The sequence below is a fragment of the Ranitomeya variabilis genome, chromosome 6 (assembly GCF_051348905.1).
Source record: "Ranitomeya variabilis isolate aRanVar5 chromosome 6, aRanVar5.hap1, whole genome shotgun sequence".
In the NCBI taxonomy this organism is placed as follows: domain Eukaryota; kingdom Metazoa; phylum Chordata; class Amphibia; order Anura; family Dendrobatidae; genus Ranitomeya; species Ranitomeya variabilis.
Genome location: NC_135237.1, coordinates 542,243,422 through 542,268,696, shown reverse-complemented (window position 1 = coordinate 542,268,696; position 25,275 = coordinate 542,243,422).

Here is a 25,275-nt window from a genome sequence, read left to right as displayed (position 1 = left end):
GGTGAGAATACAGTATGTGAGGATAGAGCTGGTTATGCAGCTGTTTGGTCGATCGGTGGTTACTGCAGGTTGTAGGCTTGTCGGAAGAGGTGGGTCTTCAGGTTCTTTTAGAAATTCTTTTAGAAATCCTCTAAACGCTTGAGCAGGACCACTGGATTCATCCTCCGACGAGAGGTGCTGGGTTCTTCAGTGCTTGAGGAGCTCCTTTCTGGCGACTCAGCCGCCCTTGACCCATGTGGAGAATCTAAACCTGCCCTTGAGGAGCTTCTTTTCGGGGACTCGGCTGCCCTTGACCGCGTTTCCATGGCATGTGGAGAGCCTAAACCTGCCTGTCTAATCACAGGTTCCCTTGTACTCTCTTCTGCAGCCCTTGATGTGCTGGCTCCAGCTTCCTGCATTTCTTCCTCCCAGGATCTTAGGACCAGCAAGTGGCCTTCGCAAACGTTTTCCAGTGTATTTTCGCGATAATTTCTTTCTGCCGTTTCATTAGAGTGCCCTAGATACCTGGCAAATAAATGTTTTTCTGTGTCCTTCAGCCTCGAGATGGTCCAGGATTCAATCACCTTCCTAATCATTTTACTGGTGACAAGGGGAAGCTCAAACTTCTCATGGAAACGCATAATGTCATTGGAGACATTATAGATGGCTTTTCCTGTGGAGGATACAAAGAAGGTATTTGGCGTGTGTGGTTTGACTAGATGGGGTCTCACTTTCTCTAAATACGCTTTGAACCATTCCTCTTCAGTTGGAGTAAGCGCAAAGCAGGCCACTTGTTGTGCTGAGGTTTTGTGCTCCTTCACCCCGACGACTATGAAGTCTTGCCCCTTCCATGTGTGAGGCTTCCTCCTCTCCCATTCTGAAACTGTGAGATTTTTTACTACACCCGGCTGTTGTGCGTGCTTTAATACCAGTAGGCCCTCCAGGTAGTATACATGCACTTGATGATCCTCTCTGTACCTCTATTCTTTCTTAAATTATTAACTGTTCTAACCCCATGCCACCACCACCCCCCATGCCACCGCCACCCCCCATGCCACCGCCACCCCCCATGCCACCGCCACCTCCCATGCCACCGCCACCTCCAGCAACGAAGCCAATTATTTCACACACAGTATACCACTATGTGGAGTTACACATCTGGAGGTTTCTGATGGAAATACGAGCTCCAAAGGAACCCATGTGTGTCAGACATGTGTATCTGCATTCTTCAACAAAGTCACTTGCCTCAATGTCTGTTTTGTAAACCTCTCCCAGTTTTTCAGCTTGTTCCCTTATAGCAGAAGCTTCTAGTTTGGTTAAATTTGATAGAAAAAATTGTGAAGCACTTACTCCGTCTGCGTGCCGGATGTTGGTATATAGTGACTCCACATCACATGTTACGAGTTGTGTATCAGATTCTATATGGAGTCCGTCTACCTTTTTAAGAAAATCACTGGTGTCTTTCACAAAGGACGTTAGTTCACATCCGAGAAGTTTAAGTTCCGAGTCGATAAATTTGTTGACATTCTCCAGATAATTATTACACCCTGATATTATGGGCCGTCCAGGAGGTGTTGTTGAATTCCTATGTAGTTTTGGCAAGAGATACATGGTCGGAATTGTTGGTTTATTAATCTGCAAGGCCGTAAACAATTCTTTAGAAATAATCTCTTTCTCTCTAACCAGTTGTAAAATAGCCAAAAGATCGGATTGGAACTTAATTAACGGACTGAAAGTTAATTTTTTGTAACAATTATCTTTTAGATGGTGAAAAGCCTCTGCTTCGTACATTGTTTTTGGCCATACAACTATCTTCCCACCTTTATCGGCTGGCTTAAATATCACATCTTGTAAGCCCTGTAGTCTTTTGAGAGCTAATTTTTCCTCCCTGTTCAAATTGTTAAAATTAGGATATTTAGGGATTTTTTTCAAAATCCTTACTCACCATTTTGACAAAAATGTCAATTACTGGGCAAGTGTACAAAGGGGAAATTTTCGTGATTTAGGTTGGATTGCCTTTGGGATCTTACCTCCTTGGATGGTGTTGTTTTCTTGCCAACTCCTCCAAAATAGCTAATGCCTCCTGTTCTGTCTCTGTGGGGAATAATTTCAAGGTATTTTCATTATGAAAAAAAGTTTGAATAATAATTTCCTGGCAAAAAGGTGCAGATCTTTAATAGCAATTAATTTATCAAAGATAACTGTAGGACAAAACATAAGGCTTTTATTTAATACAGTAAGTTCAATTGTACCAAGAAAATGTGAATGTGTCCGGTCATAAAAAAGGAAAATGGGTGGATGTGGAATTTGTAGATGACCAGCTGGTACTGATGAGTGTCACTATAATATATAGTGCCGGTAGGTGAGAGGCCGGGCCGGGAGGGAGATGGGATGCTGGGTATGAAGACATGCCACCAACCAGTGCACTGCAGGATCATGGCCACCCAATACAAAATCTCCAGCAAGGCTCCCTACTATCACAGGTTTTAACTGTTATTGGTCTTCTCAAACACCGGAGACCAGAACTGTGCATAGTATTCTAAGTGTGGTCGCACTAGTGACTTGTATAGAGGTAAGATTATGTTCTCCTCATGAGCATCTATGCCTCTTTTAATGCCTCCCATTATTATATTTGCCTTTGTAGCAGCTGCCTGACACTGGCCACTAAATGTGAGTTTGTCATCCACCCATACACCCAGGTCTTTTTCATTGACGGTTTTGCCCAGAGTTTTAGAATTAAGCACATATATTACTTCTACCCAAGTGCATGACCTTACATTTATCCCCATTAAAGCTCATTTGCCATTTATCAGCCCAAGCTTCTAGTTTACATAAATCATCCTGTAATATAAAATTGTCCTCCCCTGTATTGATTTCCCTGCAGAGTTCAGTGTCATCTGCAAATATTGAAATTCTGCTCTGAATGCCCCCTGCAAGGTCATTAATAAATATGTTAAAAAGAAGAGGGCCCAATACTGACCCCTGTTGTACCCCACTGCTACCCGCGACCCAGTCTGAGTGTGCTCCATTAATAACCACCCTTTGTTTCCTATCCCTGAGCCAGCTCTCAACCCACTTACACATATTTTCCCCTATCCCCATTATTCTCATTTTATGTATCAACCTTTTGTGTGGCACCGTATCAAAAGCTTTTGAAAAGTCCATATACACTACATCTACTGGGTTCCCTTGGTTCAGTCCGGAACTTACCTCTTCATAGAAGCTGATCAAATTAGTCTGACATGAACGATCCCTAGTAAACCCGTGCTGATACTGGGTCATGAGGTTATTGCTCTTCAGATACTCCAGTATAGCATCCCTTAGAATGCCCTCCAGGATTTTACCCACAGTAGAGGTTAAGCTTACTGGCCTATAATTACCGAGTTCAGTTTTTGTCACCTTTTTGAATATTGGCACCACATTTGATATACGCCAGTCCTGTGGTACAGACCCTGTTATTATGGACTCTTTAAAGATTAAAAATAATGGTCTATCAATGACTGTACTTAATTCCTGCAGTACTCGAGGGTGTATCCGATCCGGGCACGGAGATTTGTCAATTTTAATGATTTTTAGACGCCGCCGTACTTCCTACTGGGTTAAGCAGGTGACATTTAATGGGGAATTTTTATTATCACTGATCATATTGTCTGCCATGGGATTTTCTTGTGTAAATACTGATGAAAAAAAGTCATTTAGCATATTGGCTTTTTCCTCATCCTCGTCCACCATTTCACCCAGACTATTTTTAAGGGGGCAAACACTTTCATTTTTTAGTTTCTTACTATTTATGTAGTTAAAGAATATTTTGGGATTATTTTTACTCTCTCTGGCAATGAGTCTCTCTGTCTCAATTTTTGCTGCCTTGATTTGCTTTTTACAGAATTGATTTAATTTTCTGTATTTATTTAATGCCTCATCACTACCTACTTCCTTTAATTCTCTAAATGCTTTCTTTTTGTCACTTATTGCGCCCCTTACAGCTCTATTTAGCCATATTGGTTTCCTCCTATTTCTAGTATGTTTATTCCCATACGGGTATATACTTTGCACAGGTCCTATCCAGGATGCTAATAAACATCTCCCATTTTTTTGTGTATTTTTATGTCTCAGGATATCGTCCCAGTTAATTGCACCAAGATCCTCTCTCATCCGTTGGAAATTTGCCCTCCTGAAGTTTAATGTCCTTGTCACCCCTCTACTACACATCTTATTAAAGGATACATGAAAACTTATTATTTTGTGATCACTATTGCCCAAGTGACCCCCAACCCTTAAAATTTGATATGGAGTCTGGCCTGTTTGTTAATATTAGGTCTAGCAGTGCCCCCCTTCTTGTTGGGTCCTGAACCAGTTGTGAAAGGTAATTGTCTCTCATAGTTGTCAAAAACTGATTTCCTTTGCTGGAACTGCAGGTTTCTGTTCCCCAATCTATTTCAGGGTAGTTGAAGTCCCCCATAATAATGACTTCTCCTTGAGTCGCACCTTCATCTATTTGCTTTACGAGGATATTCTCCATTGCTTCCAGTATTTTTGGAGATTTATAACAAACCCTTATCAGTAATTTATTATTTTTCCCCCTCCACTTATCTCCACCCACAGGGACTCTACAGTTATATTTAATTCACCTATATTATCACGCCGGATGGGTTTTAAGGACGATTTTACATACAGACACACCCCTCCCCCTCGCTGATCTGTACGGTCATTTCTGAAAAGGCTATAGCCCTGCAAGTTAACAGCCCAGTTATGGCTCTCATCCAGCCACGTCTCAGATATCCCCACCATGTCATAATTATGCTCCAACAACATTAATTCTAATTAGTCCATTTTGTTGGCGAGGCTTCTGGCATTATTATTATTATTATTATTATTTATTGTTATAGCGCCATTTATTCCATGGCGCTTTACATGTGAGGAGGGGTATACATAATAAAAACAAGTACAATAATCTTAAATAATACAAGTCATAACTGGTACAGGAGGAGAGAGGACCCTGCCCGCGAAGGCTCACAATCTACAAGGGATGGGTGAGAATACAGTATGTGAGGATAGAGCTGGTTATGCAGCTGTTTGGTCGATCGGTGGTTACTGCAGGTTGTAGGCTTGTCGGAAGAGGTGGGTCTTCAGGTTCTTTTAGAAATTCTTTTAGAAATCCTCTAAACGCTTGAGCAGGACCACTGGTTTCATCCTCCGACGAGAGGTGCTGGGTTCTTCAGTGCTTGAGGAGCTCCTTTCTGGCGACTCAGCCGCCCTTGACCCATGTGGAGAATCTAAACCTGCCCTTGAGGAGCTTCTTTTCGGGGACTCGGCTGCCCTTGACCGCGTTTCCATGGCATGTGGAGAGCCTAAACCTGCCTGTCTAATCACAGGTTCCCTTGTACTCTCTTCTGCAGCCCTTGATGTGCTGGCTCCAGCTTCCTGCATTTCTTCCTCCCAGGATCTTAGGACCAGCAAGTGGCCTTCGCAAACGTTTTCCAGTGTATTTTCGCGATAATTTCTTTCTGCCGTTTCATTAGAGTGCCCTAGATACCTGGCAAATAAATGTTTTTCTGTGTCCTTCAGCCTCGAGATGGTCCAGGATTCAATCACCTTCCTAATCATTTTACTGGTGACAAGGGGAAGCTCAAACTTCTCATGGAAACGCATAATGTCATTGGAGACATTATAGATGGCTTTTCCTGTGGAGGATACAAAGAAGGTATTTGGCGTGTGTGGTTTGACTAGATGGGGTCTCACTTTCTCTAAATACGCTTTGAACCATTCCTCTTCAGTTGGAGTAAGCGCAAAGCAGGCCACTTGTTGTGCTGAGGTTTTGTGCTCCTTCACCCCGACGACTATGAAGTCTTGCCCCTTCCATGTGTGAGGCTTCCTCCTCTCCCATTCTGAAACTGTGAGATTTTTTACTACACCCGGCTGTTGTGCGTGCTTTAATACCAGTAGGCCCTCCAGGTAGTATACATGCACTTGATGATCCTCTCTGTACCTCTATTCTTTCTTAAATTATTAACTGTTCTAACCCCATGCCACCACCACCCCCCATGCCACCGCCACCCCCCATGCCACCGCCACCCCCCATGCCACCGCCACCTCCCATGCCACCGCCACCTCCAGCAACGAAGCCAATTATTTCACACACAGTATACCACTATGTGGAGTTACACATCTGGAGGTTTCTGATGGAAATACGAGCTCCAAAGGAACCCATGTGTGTCAGACATGTGTATCTGCATTCTTCAACAAAGTCACTTGCCTCAATGTCTGTTTTGTAAACCTCTCCCAGTTTTTCAGCTTGTTCCCTTATAGCAGAAGCTTCTAGTTTGGTTAAATTTGATAGAAAAAATTGTGAAGCACTTACTCCGTCTGCGTGCCGGATGTTGGTATATAGTGACTCCACATCACATGTTACGAGTTGTGTATCAGATTCTATATGGAGTCCGTCTACCTTTTTAAGAAAATCACTGGTGTCTTTCACAAAGGACGTTAGTTCACATCCGAGAAGTTTAAGTTCCGAGTCGATAAATTTGTTGACATTCTCCAGATAATTATTACACCCTGATATTATGGGCCGTCCAGGAGGTGTTGTTGAATTCCTATGTAGTTTTGGCAAGAGATACATGGTCGGAATTGTTGGTTTATTAATCTGCAAGGCCGTAAACAATTCTTTAGAAATAATCTCTTTCTCTCTAACCAGTTGTAAAATAGCCAAAAGATCGGATTGGAACTTAATTAACGGACTGAAAGTTAATTTTTTGTAACAATTATCTTTTAGATGGTGAAAAGCCTCTGCTTCGTACATTGTTTTTGGCCATACAACTATCTTCCCACCTTTATCGGCTGGCTTAAATATCACATCTTGTAAGCCCTGTAGTCTTTTGAGAGCTAATTTTTCCTCCCTGTTCAAATTGTTAAAATTAGGATATTTAGGGATTTTTTTCAAAATCCTTACTCACCATTTTGACAAAAATGTCAATTACTGGGCAAGTGTACAAAGGGGAAATTTTCGTGATTTAGGTTGGATTGCCTTTGGGATCTTACCTCCTTGGATGGTGTTGTTTTCTTGCCAACTCCTCCAAAATAGCTAATGCCTCCTGTTCTGTCTCTGTGGGGAATAATTTCAAGGTATTTTCATTATGAAAAAAAGTTTGAATAATAATTTCCTGGCAAAAAGGTGCAGATCTTTAATAGCAATTAATTTATCAAAGATAACTGTAGGACAAAACATAAGGCTTTTATTTAATACAGTAAGTTCAATTGTACCAAGAAAATGTGAATGTGTCCGGTCATAAAAAAGGAAAATGGGTGGATGTGGAATTTGTAGATGACCAGCTGGTACTGATGAGTGTCACTATAATATATAGTGCCGGTAGGTGAGAGGCCGGGCCGGGAGGGAGATGGGATGCTGGGTATGAAGACATGCCACCAACCAGTGCACTGCAGGATCATGGCCACCCAATACAAAATCTCCAGCAAGGCTCCCTACTATCACAGGTTTTAACTGTTATTGGTCTTCTCAAACACCGGAGACCAGAACTGTGCATAGTATTCTAAGTGTGGTCGCACTAGTGACTTGTATAGAGGTAAGATTATGTTCTCCTCATGAGCATCTATGCCTCTTTTAATGCCTCCCATTATTATATTTGCCTTTGTAGCAGCTGCCTGACACTGGCCACTAAATGTGAGTTTGTCATCCACCCATACACCCAGGTCTTTTTCATTGACGGTTTTGCCCAGAGTTTTAGAATTAAGCACATATATTACTTCTACCCAAGTGCATGACCTTACATTTATCCCCATTAAAGCTCATTTGCCATTTATCAGCCCAAGCTTCTAGTTTACATAAATCATCCTGTAATATAAAATTGTCCTCCCCTGTATTGATTTCCCTGCAGAGTTCAGTGTCATCTGCAAATATTGAAATTCTGCTCTGAATGCCCCCTGCAAGGTCATTAATAAATATGTTAAAAAGAAGAGGGCCCAATACTGACCCCTGTTGTACCCCACTGCTACCCGCGACCCAGTCTGAGTGTGCTCCATTAATAACCACCCTTTGTTTCCTATCCCTGAGCCAGCTCTCAACCCACTTACACATATTTTCCCCTATCCCCATTATTCTCATTTTATGTATCAACCTTTTGTGTGGCACCGTATCAAAAGCTTTTGAAAAGTCCATATACACTACATCTACTGGGTTCCCTTGGTTCAGTCCGGAACTTACCTCTTCATAGAAGCTGATCAAATTAGTCTGACATGAACGATCCCTAGTAAACCCGTGCTGATACTGGGTCATGAGGTTATTGCTCTTCAGATACTCCAGTATAGCATCCCTTAGAATGCCCTCCAGGATTTTACCCACAGTAGAGGTTAAGCTTACTGGCCTATAATTACCGAGTTCAGTTTTTGTCACCTTTTTGAATATTGGCACCACATTTGATATACGCCAGTCCTGTGGTACAGACCCTGTTATTATGGACTCTTTAAAGATTAAAAATAATGGTCTATCAATGACTGTACTTAATTCCTGCAGTACTCGAGGGTGTATCCGATCCGGGCACGGAGATTTGTCAATTTTAATGATTTTTAGACGCCGCCGTACTTCCTACTGGGTTAAGCAGGTGACATTTAATGGGGAATTTTTATTATCACTGATCATATTGTCTGCCATGGGATTTTCTTGTGTAAATACTGATGAAAAAAAGTCATTTAGCATATTGGCTTTTTCCTCATCCTCGTCCACCATTTCACCCAGACTATTTTTAAGGGGGCAAACACTTTCATTTTTTAGTTTCTTACTATTTATGTAGTTAAAGAATATTTTGGGATTATTTTTACTCTCTCTGGCAATAAGTCTCTCTGTCTCAATTTTTGCTGCCTTGATTTGCTTTTTACAGAATTGATTTAATTTTCTGTATTTATTTAATGCCTCATCACTACCTACTTCCTTTAATTCTCTAAATGCTTTCTTTTTGTCACTTATTGCGCCCCTTACAGCTCTATTTAGCCATATTGGTTTCCTCCTATTTCTAGTATGTTTATTCCCATACGGGTATATACTTTGCACAGGTCCTATCCAGGATGCTAATAAACATCTCCCATTTTTTTGTGTATTTTTATGTCTCAGGATATCGTCCCAGTTAATTGCACCAAGATCCTCTCTCATCCGTTGGAAATTTGCCCTCCTGAAGTTTAATGTCCTTGTCACCCCTCTACTACACATCTTATTAAAGGATACATGAAAACTTATTATTTTGTGATCACTATTGCCCAAGTGACCCCCAACCCTTAAAATTTGATATGGAGTCTGGCCTGTTTGTTAATATTAGGTCTAGCAGTGCCCCCCTTCTTGTTGGGTCCTGAACCAGTTGTGAAAGGTAATTGTCTCTCATAGTTGTCAAAAACTGATTTCCTTTGCTGGAACTGCAGGTTTCTGTTCCCCAATCTATTTCAGGGTAGTTGAAGTCCCCCATAATAATGACTTCTCCTTGAGTCGCACCTTCATCTATTTGCTTTACGAGGATATTCTCCATTGCTTCCAGTATTTTTGGAGATTTATAACAAACCCTTATCAGTAATTTATTATTTTTCCCCCTCCACTTATCTCCACCCACAGGGACTCTACAGTTATATTTAATTCACCTATATTATCACGCCGGATGGGTTTTAAGGACGATTTTACATACAGACACACCCCTCCCCCTCGCTGATCTGTACGGTCATTTCTGAAAAGGCTATAGCCCTGCAAGTTAACAGCCCAGTTATGGCTCTCATCCAGCCACGTCTCAGATATCCCCACCATGTCATAATTATGCTCCAACAACATTAATTCTAATTAGTCCATTTTGTTGGCGAGGCTTCTGGCATTATTATTATTATTATTATTATTTATTGTTATAGCGCCATTTATTCCATGGCGTTTTACATGTGAGGAGGGGTATACATAATAAAAACAAGTACAATAATCTTAAATAATACAAGTCATAACTGGTACAGGAGGAGAGAGGACCCTGCCCGCGAAGGCTCACAATCTACAAGGGATGGGTGAGAATACAGTATGTGAGGATAGAGCTGGTTATGCAGCTGTTTGGTCGATCGGTGGTTACTGCAGGTTGTAGGCTTGTCGGAAGAGGTGGGTCTTCAGGTTCTTTTAGAAATTCTTTTAGAAATCCTCTAAACGCTTGAGCAGGACCACTGGATTCATCCTCCGACGAGAGGTGCTGGGTTCTTCAGTGCTTGAGGAGCTCCTTTCTGGCGACTCAGCCGCCCTTGACCCATGTGGAGAATCTAAACCTGCCCTTGAGGAGCTTCTTTTCGGGGACTCGGCTGCCCTTGACCGCGTTTCCATGGCATGTGGAGAGCCTAAACCTGCCTGTCTAATCACAGGTTCCCTTGTACTCTCTTCTGCAGCCCTTGATGTGCTGGCTCCAGCTTCCTGCATTTCTTCCTCCCAGGATCTTAGGACCAGCAAGTGGCCTTCGCAAACGTTTTCCAGTGTATTTTCGTGATAATTTCTTTCTGCCGTTTCATTAGAGTGCCCTAGATACCTGGCAAATAAATGTTTTTCTGTGTCCTTCAGCCTCGAGATGGTCCAGGATTCAATCACCTTCCTAATCATTTTACTGGTGACAAGGGGAAGCTCAAACTTCTCATGGAAACGCATAATGTCATTGGAGACATTATAGATGGCTTTTCCTGTGGAGGATACAAAGAAGGTATTTGGCGTGTGTGGTTTGACTAGATGGGGTCTCACTTTCTCTAAATACGCTTTGAACCATTCCTCTTCAGTTGGAGTAAGCGCAAAGCAGGCCACTTGTTGTGCTGAGGTTTTGTGCTCCTTCACCCCGACGACTATGAAGTCTTGCCCCTTCCATGTGTGAGGCTTCCTCCTCTCCCATTCTGAAACTGTGAGATTTTTTACTACACCCGGCTGTTGTGCGTGCTTTAATACCAGTAGGCCCTCCAGGTAGTATACATGCACTTGATGATCCTCTCTGTACCTCTATTCTTTCTTAAATTATTAACTGTTCTAACCCCATGCCACCACCACCCCCCATGCCACCGCCACCCCCCATGCCACCGCCACCCCCCATGCCACCGCCACCCCCCATGCCACCGCCACCTCCCATGCCACCGCCACCTCCAGCAACGAAGCCAATTATTTCACACACAGTATACCACTATGTGGAGTTACACATCTGGAGGTTTCTGATGGAAATACGAGCTCCAAAGGAACCCATGTGTGTCAGACATGTGTATCTGCATTCTTCAACAAAGTCACTTGCCTCAATGTCTGTTTTGTAAACCTCTCCCAGTTTTTCAGCTTGTTCCCTTATAGCAGAAGCTTCTAGTTTGGTTAAATTTGATAGAAAAAATTGTGAAGCACTTACTCCGTCTGCGTGCCGGATGTTGGTATATAGTGACTCCACATCACATGTTACGAGTTGTGTATCAGATTCTATATGGAGTCCGTCTACCTTTTTAAGAAAATCACTGGTGTCTTTCACAAAGGACGTTAGTTCACATCCGAGAAGTTTAAGTTCCGAGTCGATAAATTTGTTGGCATTCTCCAGATAATTATTACACCCTGATATTATGGGCCGTCCAGGAGGTGTTGTTGAATTCCTATGTAGTTTTGGCAAGAGATACATGGTCGGAATTGTTGGTTTATTAATCTGCAAGGCCGTAAACAATTCTTTAGAAATAATCTCTTTCTCTCTAACCAGTTGTAAAATAGCCAAAAGATCGGATTGGAACTTAATTAACGGACTGAAAGTTAATTTTTTGTAACAATTATCTTTTAGATGGTGAAAAGCCTCTGCTTCGTACATTGTTTTTGGCCATACAACTATCTTCCCACCTTTATCGGCTGGCTTAAATATCACATCTTGTAAGCCCTGTAGTCTTTTGAGAGCTAATTTTTCCTCCCTGTTCAAATTGTTAAAATTAGGATATTTAGGGATTTTTTTCAAAATCCTTACTCACCATTTTGACAAAAATGTCAATTACTGGGCAAGTGTACAAAGGGGAAATTTTCGTGATTTAGGTTGGATTGCCTTTGGGATCTTACCTCCTTGGATGGTGTTATGTTTTCTTGCCAACTCCTCCAAAATAGCTAATGCCTCCTGTTCTGTCTCTGTGGGGAATAATTTCAAGGTATTTTCATTATGAAAAAAAGTTTGAATAATAATTTCCTGGCAAAAAGGTGCAGATCTTTAATAGCAATTAATTTATCAAAGATAACTGTAGGACAAAACATAAGGCTTTTATTTAATACAGTAAGTTCAATTGTACCAAGAAAATGTGAATGTGTCCGGTCATAAAAAAGGAAAATGGGTGGATGTGGAATTTGTAGATGACCAGCTGGTACTGATGAGTGTCACTATAATATATAGTGCCGGTAGGTGAGAGGCCGGGCCGGGAGGGAGATGGGATGCTGGGTATGAAGACATGCCACCAACCAGTGCACTGCAGGATCATGGCCACCCAATACAAAATCTCCAGCAAGGCTCCCTACTATCACAGGTTTTAACTGTTATTGGTCTTCTCAAACACCGGAGACCAGAACTGTGCATAGTATTCTAAGTGTGGTCGCACTAGTGACTTGTATAGAGGTAAGATTATGTTCTCCTCATGAGCATCTATGCCTCTTTTAATGCCTCCCATTATTATATTTGCCTTTGTAGCAGCTGCCTGACACTGGCCACTAAATGTGAGTTTGTCATCCACCCATACACCCAGGTCTTTTTCATTGACGGTTTTGCCCAGAGTTTTAGAATTAAGCACATATATTACTTCTACCCAAGTGCATGACCTTACATTTATCCCCATTAAAGCTCATTTGCCATTTATCAGCCCAAGCTTCTAGTTTACATAAATCATCCTGTAATATAAAATTGTCCTCCCCTGTATTGATTTCCCTGCAGAGTTCAGTGTCATCTGCAAATATTGAAATTCTGCTCTGAATGCCCCCTGCAAGGTCATTAATAAATATGTTAAAAAGAAGAGGGCCCAATACTGACCCCTGTTGTACCCCACTGCTACCCGCGACCCAGTCTGAGTGTGCTCCATTAATAACCACCCTTTGTTTCCTATCCCTGAGCCAGCTCTCAACCCACTTACACATATTTTCCCCTATCCCCATTATTCTCATTTTATGTATCAACCTTTTGTGTGGCACCGTATCAAAAGCTTTTGAAAAGTCCATATACACTACATCTACTGGGTTCCCTTGGTTCAGTCCGGAACTTACCTCTTCATAGAAGCTGATCAAATTAGTCTGACATGAACGATCCCTAGTAAACCCGTGCTGATACTGGGTCATGAGGTTATTCCTCTTCAGATACTCCAGTATAGCATCCCTTAGAATGCCCTCCAGGATTTTACCCACAGTAGAGGTTAAGCTTACTGGCCTATAATTACCGAGTTCAGTTTTTGTCACCTTTTTGAATATTGGCACCACATTTGATATACGCCAGTCCTGTGGTACAGACCCTGTTATTATGGACTCTTTAAAGATTAAAAATAATGGTCTATCAATGACTGTACTTAATTCCTGCAGTACTCGAGGGTGTATCCGATCCGGGCACGGAGATTTGTCAATTTTAATGATTTTTAGACGCCGCCGTACTTCCTACTGGGTTAAGCAGGTGACATTTAATGGGGAATTTTTATTATCACTGATCATATTGTCTGCCATGGGATTTTCTTGTGTAAATACTGATGAAAAAAAGTCATTTAGCATATTGGCTTTTTCCTCATCCTCGTCCACCATTTCACCCAGACTATTTTTAAGGGGGCAAACACTTTCATTTTTTAGTTTCTTACTATTTATGTAGTTAAAGAATATTTTGGGATTATTTTTACTCTCTCTGGCAATGAGTCTCTCTGTCTCAATTTTTGCTGCCTTGATTTGCTTTTTACAGAATTGATTTAATTTTCTGTATTTATTTAATGCCTCATCACTACCTACTTCCTTTAATTCTCTAAATGCTTTCTTTTTGTCACTTATTGCGCCCCTTACAGCTCTATTTAGCCATATTGGTTTCCTCCTATTTCTAGTATGTTTATTCCCATACGGGTATATACTTTGCACAGGTCCTATCCAGGATGCTAATAAACGTCTCCCATTTTTTTGTGTATTTTTATGTCTCAGGATATCGTCCCAGTTAATTGCACCAAGATCCTCTCTCATCCGTTGGAAATTTGCCCTCCTGAAGTTTAATGTCCTTGTCACCCCTCTACTACACATCTTATTAAAGGATACATGAAAACTTATTATTTTGTGATCACTATTGCCCAAGTGACCCCCAACCCTTAAAATTTGATATGGAGTCTGGCCTGTTTGTTAATATTAGGTCTAGCAGTGCCCCCCTTCTTGTTGGGTCCTGAACCAGTTGTGAAAGGTAATTGTCTCTCATAGTTGTCAAAAACTGATTTCCTTTGCTGGAACTGCAGGTTTCTGTTCCCCAATCTATTTCAGGGTAGTTGAAGTCCCCCATAATAATGACTTCTCCTTGAGTCGCACCTTCATCTATTTGCTTTACGAGGATATTCTCCATTGCTTCCAGTATTTTTGGAGATTTATAACAAACCCTTATCAGTAATTTATTATTTTTCCCCCTCCACTTATCTCCACCCACAGGGACTCTACAGTTATATTTAATTCACCTATATTATCACGCCGGATGGGTTTTAAGGACGATTTTACATACAGACACACCCCTCCCCCTCGCTGATCTGTACGGTCATTTCTGAAAAGGCTATAGCCCTGCAAGTTAACAGCCCAGTTATGGCTCTCATCCAGCCACGTCTCAGATATCCCCACCATGTCATAATTATGCTCCAACAACATTAATTCTAATTAGTCCATTTTGTTGGCGAGGCTTCTGGCATTATTATTATTATTATTTATTGTTATAGCGCCATTTATTCCATGGCGCTTTACATGTGAGGAGGGGTATACATAATAAAAACAAGTACAATAATCTTAAATAATACAAGTCATAACTGGTACAGGAGGAGAGAGGACCCTGCCCGCGAAGGCTCACAATCTACAAGGGATGGGTGAGAATACAGTATGTGAGGATAGAGCTGGTTATGCAGCTGTTTGGTCGATCGGTGGTTACTGCAGGTTGTAGGCTTGTCGGAAGAGGTGGGTCTTCAGGTTCTTTTAGAAATTCTTTTAGAAATCCTCTAAACGCTTGAGCAGGACCACTGGATTCATCCTCCGACGAGAGGTGCTGGGTTCTTCAGTGCTTGAGGAGCTCCTTTCTGGCGACTCAGCCGCCCTTGACCCATGTGGAGAATCTAAACCTGCCCTTGAGGAGCTTCTTTTCGGGGACTCGGCTGCCCTTGACCGCGTTTCCATGGCATGTGGAGAGCCTAAACCTGCCTGTCTAATCACAGGTTCCCTTGTACTCTCTTCTGCAGCCCTTGATGTGCTGGCTCCAGCTTCCTGCATTTCTTCCTCCCAGGATCTTAGGACCAGCAAGTGGCCTTCGCAAACGTTTTCCAGTGTATTTTCGTGATAATTTCTTTCTGCCGTTTCATTAGAGTGCCCTAGATACCTGGCAAATAAATGTTTTTCTGTGTCCTTCAGCCTCGAGATGGTCCAGGATTCAATCACCTTCCTAATCATTTTACTGGTGACAAGGGGAAGCTCAAACTTCTCATGGAAACGCATAATGTCATTGGAGACATTATAGATGGCTTTTCCTGTGGAGGATACAAAGAAGGTATTTGGCGTGTGTGGTTTGACTAGATGGGGTCTCACTTTCTCTAAATACGCTTTGAACCATTCCTCTTCAGTTGGAGTAAGCGCAAAGCAGGCCACTTGTTGTGCTGAGGTTTTGTGCTCCTTCACCCCGACGACTATGAAGTCTTGCCCCTTCCATGTGTGAGGCTTCCTCCTCTCCCATTCTGAAACTGTGAGATTTTTTACTACACCCGGCTGTTGTGCGTGCTTTAATACCAGTAGGCCCTCCAGGTAGTATACATGCACTTGATGATCCTCTCTGTACCTCTATTCTTTCTTAAATTATTAACTGTTCTAACCCCATGCCACCACCACCCCCCATGCCACCGCCACCCCCCATGCCACCGCCACCCCCCATGCCACCGCCACCCCCCATGCCACCGCCACCTCCCATGCCACCGCCACCTCCAGCAACGAAGCCAATTATTTCACACACAGTATACCACTATGTGGAGTTACACATCTGGAGGTTTCTGATGGAAATACGAGCTCCAAAGGAACCCATGTGTGTCAGACATGTGTATCTGCATTCTTCAACAAAGTCACTTGCCTCAATGTCTGTTTTGTAAACCTCTCCCAGTTTTTCAGCTTGTTCCCTTATAGCAGAAGCTTCTAGTTTGGTTAAATTTGATAGAAAAAATTGTGAAGCACTTACTCCGTCTGCGTGCCGGATGTTGGTATATAGTGACTCCACATCACATGTTACGAGTTGTGTATCAGATTCTATATGGAGTCCGTCTACCTTTTTAAGAAAATCACTGGTGTCTTTCACAAAGGACGTTAGTTCACATCCGAGAAGTTTAAGTTCCGAGTCGATAAATTTGTTGGCATTCTCCAGATAATTATTACACCCTGATATTATGGGCCGTCCAGGAGGTGTTGTTGAATTCCTATGTAGTTTTGGCAAGAGATACATGGTCGGAATTGTTGGTTTATTAATCTGCAAGGCCGTAAACAATTCTTTAGAAATAATCTCTTTCTCTCTAACCAGTTGTAAAATAGCCAAAAGATCGGATTGGAACTTAATTAACGGACTGAAAGTTAATTTTTTGTAACAATTATCTTTTAGATGGTGAAAAGCCTCTGCTTCGTACATTGTTTTTGGCCATACAACTATCTTCCCACCTTTATCGGCTGGCTTAAATATCACATCTTGTAAGCCCTGTAGTCTTTTGAGAGCTAATTTTTCCTCCCTGTTCAAATTGTTAAAATTAGGATATTTAGGGATTTTTTTCAAAATCCTTACTCACCATTTTGACAAAAATGTCAATTACTGGGCAAGTGTACAAAGGGGAAATTTTCGTGATTTAGGTTGGATTGCCTTTGGGATCTTACCTCCTTGGATGGTGTTATGTTTTCTTGCCAACTCCTCCAAAATAGCTAATGCCTCCTGTTCTGTCTCTGTGGGGAATAATTTCAAGGTATTTTCATTATGAAAAAAAGTTTGAATAATAATTTCCTGGCAAAAAGGTGCAGATCTTTAATAGCAATTAATTTATCAAAGATAACTGTAGGACAAAACATAAGGCTTTTATTTAATACAGTAAGTTCAATTGTACCAAGAAAATGTGAATGTGTCCGGTCATAAAAAAGGAAAATGGGTGGATGTGGAATTTGTAGATGACCAGCTGGTACTGATGAGTGTCACTATAATATATAGTGCCGGTAGGTGAGAGGCCGGGCCGGGAGGGAGATGGGATGCTGGGTATGAAGACATGCCACCAACCAGTGCACTGCAGGATCATGGCCACCCAATACAAAATCTCCAGCAAGGCTCCCTACTATCACAGGTTTTAACTGTTATTGGTCTTCTCAAACACCGGAGACCAGAACTGTGCATAGTATTCTAAGTGTGGTCGCACTAGTGACTTGTATAGAGGTAAGATTATGTTCTCCTCATGAGCATCTATGCCTCTTTTAATGCCTCCCATTATTATATTTGCCTTTGTAGCAGCTGCCTGACACTGGCCACTAAATGTGAGTTTGTCATCCACCCATACACCCAGGTCTTTTTCATTGACGGTTTTGCCCAGAGTTTTAGAATTAAGCACATATATTACTTCTACCCAAGTGCATGACCTTACATTTATCCCCATTAAAGCTCATTTGCCATTTATCAGCCCAAGCTTCTAGTTTACATAAATCATCCTGTAATATAAAATTGTCCTCCCCTGTATTGATTTCCCTGCAGAGTTCAGTGTCATCTGCAAATATTGAAATTCTGCTCTGAATGCCCCCTGCAAGGTCATTAATAAATATGTTAAAAAGAAGAGGGCCCAATACTGACCCCTGTTGTACCCCACTGCTACCCGCGACCCAGTCTGAGTGTGCTCCATTAATAACCACCCTTTGTTTCCTATCCCTGAGCCAGCTCTCAACCCACTTACACATATTTTCCCCTATCCCCATTATTCTCATTTTATGTATCAACCTTTTGTGTGGCACCGTATCAAAAGCTTTTGAAAAGTCCATATACACTACATCTACTGGGTTCCCTTGGTTCAGTCCGGAACTTACCTCTTCATAGAAGCTGATCAAATTAGTCTGACATGAACGATCCCTAGTAAACCCGTGCTGATACTGGGTCATGAGGTTATTCCTCTTCAGATACTCCAGTATAGCATCCCTTAGAATGCCCTCCAGGATTTTACCCACAGTAGAGGTTAAGCTTACTGGCCTATAATTACCGAGTTCAGTTTTTGTCACCTTTTTGAATATTGGCACCACATTTGATATACGCCAGTCCTGTGGTACAGACCCTGTTATTATGGACTCTTTAAAGATTAAAAATAATGGTCTATCAATGACTGTACTTAATTCCTGCAGTACTCGAGGGTGTATCCGATCCGGGCACGGAGATTTGTCAATTTTAATGATTTTTAGACGCCGCCGTACTTCCTACTGGGTTAAGCAGGTGACATTTAATGGGGAATTTTTATTATCACTGATCATATTGTCTGCCATGGGATTTTCTTGTGTAAATACTGATGAAAAAAAGTCATTTAGCATATTGGCTTTTTCCTCATCCTCGTCCACCATTTCACCCAGACTATTTTTAAGGGGGCAAACACTTTCATTTTTTAGTTTCTTACTATTTATGTAGTTAAAGAATATTTTGGGATTATTTTTACTCTCTCTGGCAATGAGTCTCTCTGTCTCAATTTTTGCTGCCTTGATTTGCTTTTTACAGAATTGATTTAATTTTCTGTATTTATTTAATGCCTCATCACTACCTACTTCCTTTAATTCTCTAAATGCTTTCTTTTTGTCACTTATTGCGCCCCTTACAGCTCTATTTAGCCATATTGGTTTCCTCCTATTTCTAGTATGTTTATTCCCATACGGGTATATACTTTGCACAGGTCCTATCCAGGATGCTAATAAACGTCTCCCATTTTTTTGTGTATTTTTATGTCTCAGGATATCGTCCCAGTTAATTGCACCAAGATCCTCTCTCATCCGTTGGAAATTTGCCCTCCTGAAGTTTAATGTCCTTGTCACCCCTCTACTACACATCTTATTAAAGGATACATGAAAACTTATTATTTTGTGATCACTATTGCCCAAGTGACCCCCAACCCTTAAAATTTGATATGGAGTCTGGCCTGTTTGTTAATATTAGGTCTAGCAGTGCCCCCCTTCTTGTTGGGTCCTGAACCAGTTGTGAAAGGTAATTGTCTCTCATAGTTGTCAAAAACTGATTTCCTTTGCTGGAACTGCAGGTTTCTGTTCCCCAATCTATTTCAGGGTAGTTGAAGTCCCCCATAATAATGACTTCTCCTTGAGTCGCACCTTCATCTATTTGCTTTACGAGGATATTCTCCATTGCTTCCAGTATTTTTGGAGATTTATAACAAACCCTTATCAGTAATTTATTATTTTTCCCCCTCCACTTATCTCCACCCACAGGGACTCTACAGTTATATTTAATTCACCTATATTATCACGCCGGATGGGTTTTAAGGACGATTTTACATACAGACACACCCCTCCCCCTCGCTGATCTGTACGGTCATTTCTGAAAAGGCTATAGCCCTGCAAGTTAACAGCCCAGTTATGGCTCTCATCCAGCCACGTCTCAGATATCCCCACCATGTCATAATTATGCTCCAACAACATTAATTCTAATTAGTCCATTTTGTTGGCGAGGCTTCTGGCATTATTATTATTATTATTTATTGTTATAGCGCCATTTATTCCATGGCGCTTTACATGTGAGGAGGGGTATACATAATAAAAACAAGTACAATAATCTTAAATAATACAAGTCATAACTGGTACAGGAGGAGAGAGGACCCTGCCCGCGAAGGCTCACAATCTACAAGGGATGGGTGAGAATACAGTATGTGAGGATAGAGCTGGTTATGCAGCTGTTTGGTCGATCGGTGGTTACTGCAGGTTGTAGGCTTGTCGGAAGAGGTGGGTCTTCAGGTTCTTTTAGAAATTCTTTTAGAAATCCTCTAAACGCTTGAGCAGGACCACTGGATTCATCCTCCGACGAGAGGTGCTGGGTTCTTCAGTGCTTGAGGAGCTCCTTTCTGGCGACTCAGCCGCCCTTGACCCATGTGGAGAATCTAAACCTGCCCTTGAGGAGCTTCTTTTCGGGGACTCGGCTGCCCTTGACCGCGTTTCCATGGCATGTGGAGAGCCTAAACCTGCCTGTCTAATCACAGGTTCCCTTGTACTCTCTTCTGCAGCCCTTGATGTGCTGGCTCCAGCTTCCTGCATTTCTTCCTCCCAGGATCTTAGGACCAGCAAGTGGCCTTCGCAAACGTTTTCCAGTGTATTTTCGCGATAATTTCTTTCTGCCGTTTCATTAGAGTGCCCTAGATACCTGGCAAATAAATGTTTTTCTGTGTCCTTCAGCCTCGAGATGGTCCAGGATTCAATCACCTTCCTAATCATTTTACTGGTGACAAGGGGAAGCTCAAACTTCTCATGGAAACGCATAATGTCATTGGAGACATTATAGATGGCTTTTCCTGTGGAGGATACAAAGAAGGTATTTGGCGTGTGTGGTTTGACTAGATGGGGTCTCACTTTCTCTAAATACGCTTTGAACCATTCCTCTTCAGTTGGAGTAAGCGCAAAGCAGGCCACTTGTTGTGCTGAGGTTTTGTGCTCCTTCACCCCGACGACTATGAAGTCTTGCCCCTTCCATGTGTGAGGCTTCCTCCTCTCCCATTCTGAAACTGTGAGATTTTTTACTACACCCGGCTGTTGTGCGTGCTTTAATACCAGTAGGCCCTCCAGGTAGTATACATGCACTTGATGATCCTCTCTGTACCTCTATTCTTTCTTAAATTATTAACTGTTCTAACCCCATGCCACCACCACCCCCCATGCCACCGCCACCCCCCATGCCACCGCCACCCCCCATGCCACCGCCACCTCCCATGCCACCGCCACCTCCAGCAACGAAGCCAATTATTTCACACACAGTATACCACTATGTGGAGTTACACATCTGGAGGTTTCTGATGGAAATACGAGCTCCAAAGGAACCCATGTGTGTCAGACATGTGTATCTGCATTCTTCAACAAAGTCACTTGCCTCAATGTCTGTTTTGTAAACCTCTCCCAGTTTTTCAGCTTGTTCCCTTATAGCAGAAGCTTCTAGTTTGGTTAAATTTGATAGAAAAAATTGTGAAGCACTTACTCCGTCTGCGTGCCGGATGTTGGTATATAGTGACTCCACATCACATGTTACGAGTTGTGTATCAGATTCTATATGGAGTCCGTCTACCTTTTTAAGAAAATCACTGGTGTCTTTCACAAAGGACGTTAGTTCACATCCGAGAAGTTTAAGTTCCGAGTCGATAAATTTGTTGACATTCTCCAGATAATTATTACACCCTGATATTATGGGCCGTCCAGGAGGTGTTGTTGAATTCCTATGTAGTTTTGGCAAGAGATACATGGTCGGAATTGTTGGTTTATTAATCTGCAAGGCCGTAAACAATTCTTTAGAAATAATCTCTTTCTCTCTAACCAGTTGTAAAATAGCCAAAAGATCGGATTGGAACTTAATTAACGGACTGAAAGTTAATTTTTTGTAACAATTATCTTTTAGATGGTGAAAAGCCTCTGCTTCGTACATTGTTTTTGGCCATACAACTATCTTCCCACCTTTATCGGCTGGCTTAAATATCACATCTTGTAAGCCCTGTAGTCTTTTGAGAGCTAATTTTTCCTCCCTGTTCAAATTGTTAAAATTAGGATATTTAGGGATTTTTTTCAAAATCCTTACTCACCATTTTGACAAAAATGTCAATTACTGGGCAAGTGTACAAAGGGGAAATTTTCGTGATTTAGGTTGGATTGCCTTTGGGATCTTACCTCCTTGGATGGTGTTGTTTTCTTGCCAACTCCTCCAAAATAGCTAATGCCTCCTGTTCTGTCTCTGTGGGGAATAATTTCAAGGTATTTTCATTATGAAAAAAAGTTTGAATAATAATTTCCTGGCAAAAAGGTGCAGATCTTTAATAGCAATTAATTTATCAAAGATAACTGTAGGACAAAACATAAGGCTTTTATTTAATACAGTAAGTTCAATTGTACCAAGAAAATGTGAATGTGTCCGGTCATAAAAAAGGAAAATGGGTGGATGTGGAATTTGTAGATGACCAGCTGGTACTGATGAGTGTCACTATAATATATAGTGCCGGTAGGTGAGAGGCCGGGCCGGGAGGGAGATGGGATGCTGGGTATGAAGACATGCCACCAACCAGTGCACTGCAGGATCATGGCCACCCAATACAAAATCTCCAGCAAGGCTCCCTACTATCACAGGTTTTAACTGTTATTGGTCTTCTCAAACACCGGAGACCAGAACTGTGCATAGTATTCTAAGTGTGGTCGCACTAGTGACTTGTATAGAGGTAAGATTATGTTCTCCTCATGAGCATCTATGCCTCTTTTAATGCCTCCCATTATTATATTTGCCTTTGTAGCAGCTGCCTGACACTGGCCACTAAATGTGAGTTTGTCATCCACCCATACACCCAGGTCTTTTTCATTGACGGTTTTGCCCAGAGTTTTAGAATTAAGCACATATATTACTTCTACCCAAGTGCATGACCTTACATTTATCCCCATTAAAGCTCATTTGCCATTTATCAGCCCAAGCTTCTAGTTTACATAAATCATCCTGTAATATAAAATTGTCCTCCCCTGTATTGATTTCCCTGCAGAGTTCAGTGTCATCTGCAAATATTGAAATTCTGCTCTGAATGCCCCCTGCAAGGTCATTAATAAATATGTTAAAAAGAAGAGGGCCCAATACTGACCCCTGTTGTACCCCACTGCTACCCGCGACCCAGTCTGAGTGTGCTCCATTAATAACCACCCTTTGTTTCCTATCCCTGAGCCAGCTCTCAACCCACTTACACATATTTTCCCCTATCCCCATTATTCTCATTTTATGTATCAACCTTTTGTGTGGCACCGTATCAAAAGCTTTTGAAAAGTCCATATACACTACATCTACTGGGTTCCCTTGGTTCAGTCCGGAACTTACCTCTTCATAGAAGCTGATCAAATTAGTCTGACATGAACGATCCCTAGTAAACCCGTGCTGATACTGGGTCATGAGGTTATTGCTCTTCAGATACTCCAGTATAGCATCCCTTAGAATGCCCTCCAGGATTTTACCCACAGTAGAGGTTAAGCTTACTGGCCTATAATTACCGAGTTCAGTTTTTGTCACCTTTTTGAATATTGGCACCACATTTGATATACGCCAGTCCTGTGGTACAGACCCTGTTATTATGGACTCTTTAAAGATTAAAAATAATGGTCTATCAATGACTGTACTTAATTCCTGCAGTACTCGAGGGTGTATCCGATCCGGGCACGGAGATTTGTCAATTTTAATGATTTTTAGACGCCGCCGTACTTCCTACTGGGTTAAGCAGGTGACATTTAATGGGGAATTTTTATTATCACTGATCATATTGTCTGCCATGGGATTTTCTTGTGTAAATACTGATGAAAAAAAGTCATTTAGCATATTGGCTTTTTCCTCATCCTCGTCCACCATTTCACCCAGACTATTTTTAAGGGGGCAAACACTTTCATTTTTTAGTTTCTTACTATTTATGTAGTTAAAGAATATTTTGGGATTATTTTTACTCTCTCTGGCAATGAGTCTCTCTGTCTCAATTTTTGCTGCCTTGATTTGCTTTTTACAGAATTGATTTAATTTTCTGTATTTATTTAATGCCTCATCACTACCTACTTCCTTTAATTCTCTAAATGCTTTCTTTTTGTCACTTATTGCGCCCCTTACAGCTCTATTTAGCCATATTGGTTTCCTCCTATTTCTAGTATGTTTATTCCCATACGGGTATATACTTTGCACAGGTCCTATCCAGGATGCTAATAAACATCTCCCATTTTTTTGTGTATTTTTATGTCTCAGGATATCGTCCCAGTTAATTGCACCAAGATCCTCTCTCATCCGTTGGAAATTTGCCCTCCTGAAGTTTAATGTCCTTGTCACCCCTCTACTACACATCTTATTAAAGGATACATGAAAACTTATTATTTTGTGATCACTATTGCCCAAGTGACCCCCAACCCTTAAAATTTGATATGGAGTCTGGCCTGTTTGTTAATATTAGGTCTAGCAGTGCCCCCCTTCTTGTTGGGTCCTGAACCAGTTGTGAAAGGTAATTGTCTCTCATAGTTGTCAAAAACTGATTTCCTTTGCTGGAACTGCAGGTTTCTGTTCCCCAATCTATTTCAGGGTAGTTGAAGTCCCCCATAATAATGACTTCTCCTTGAGTCGCACCTTCATCTATTTGCTTTACGAGGATATTCTCCATTGCTTCCAGTATTTTTGGAGATTTATAACAAACCCTTATCAGTAATTTATTATTTTTCCCCCTCCACTTATCTCCACCCACAGGGACTCTACAGTTATATTTAATTCACCTATATTATCACGCCGGATGGGTTTTAAGGACGATTTTACATACAGACACACCCCTCCCCCTCGCTGATCTGTACGGTCATTTCTGAAAAGGCTATAGCCCTGCAAGTTAACAGCCCAGTTATGGCTCTCATCCAGCCACGTCTCAGATATCCCCACCATGTCATAATTATGCTCCAACAACATTAATTCTAATTAGTCCATTTTGTTGGCGAGGCTTCTGGCATTATTATTATTATTATTATTATTTATTGTTATAGCGCCATTTATTCCATGGCGCTTTACATGTGAGGAGGGGTATACATAATAAAAACAAGTACAATAATCTTAAATAATACAAGTCATAACTGGTACAGGAGGAGAGAGGACCCTGCCCGCGAAGGCTCACAATCTACAAGGGATGGGTGAGAATACAGTATGTGAGGATAGAGCTGGTTATGCAGCTGTTTGGTCGATCGGTGGTTACTGCAGGTTGTAGGCTTGTCGGAAGAGGTGGGTCTTCAGGTTCTTTTAGAAATTCTTTTAGAAATCCTCTAAACGCTTGAGCAGGACCACTGGATTCATCCTCCGACGAGAGGTGCTGGGTTCTTCAGTGCTTGAGGAGCTCCTT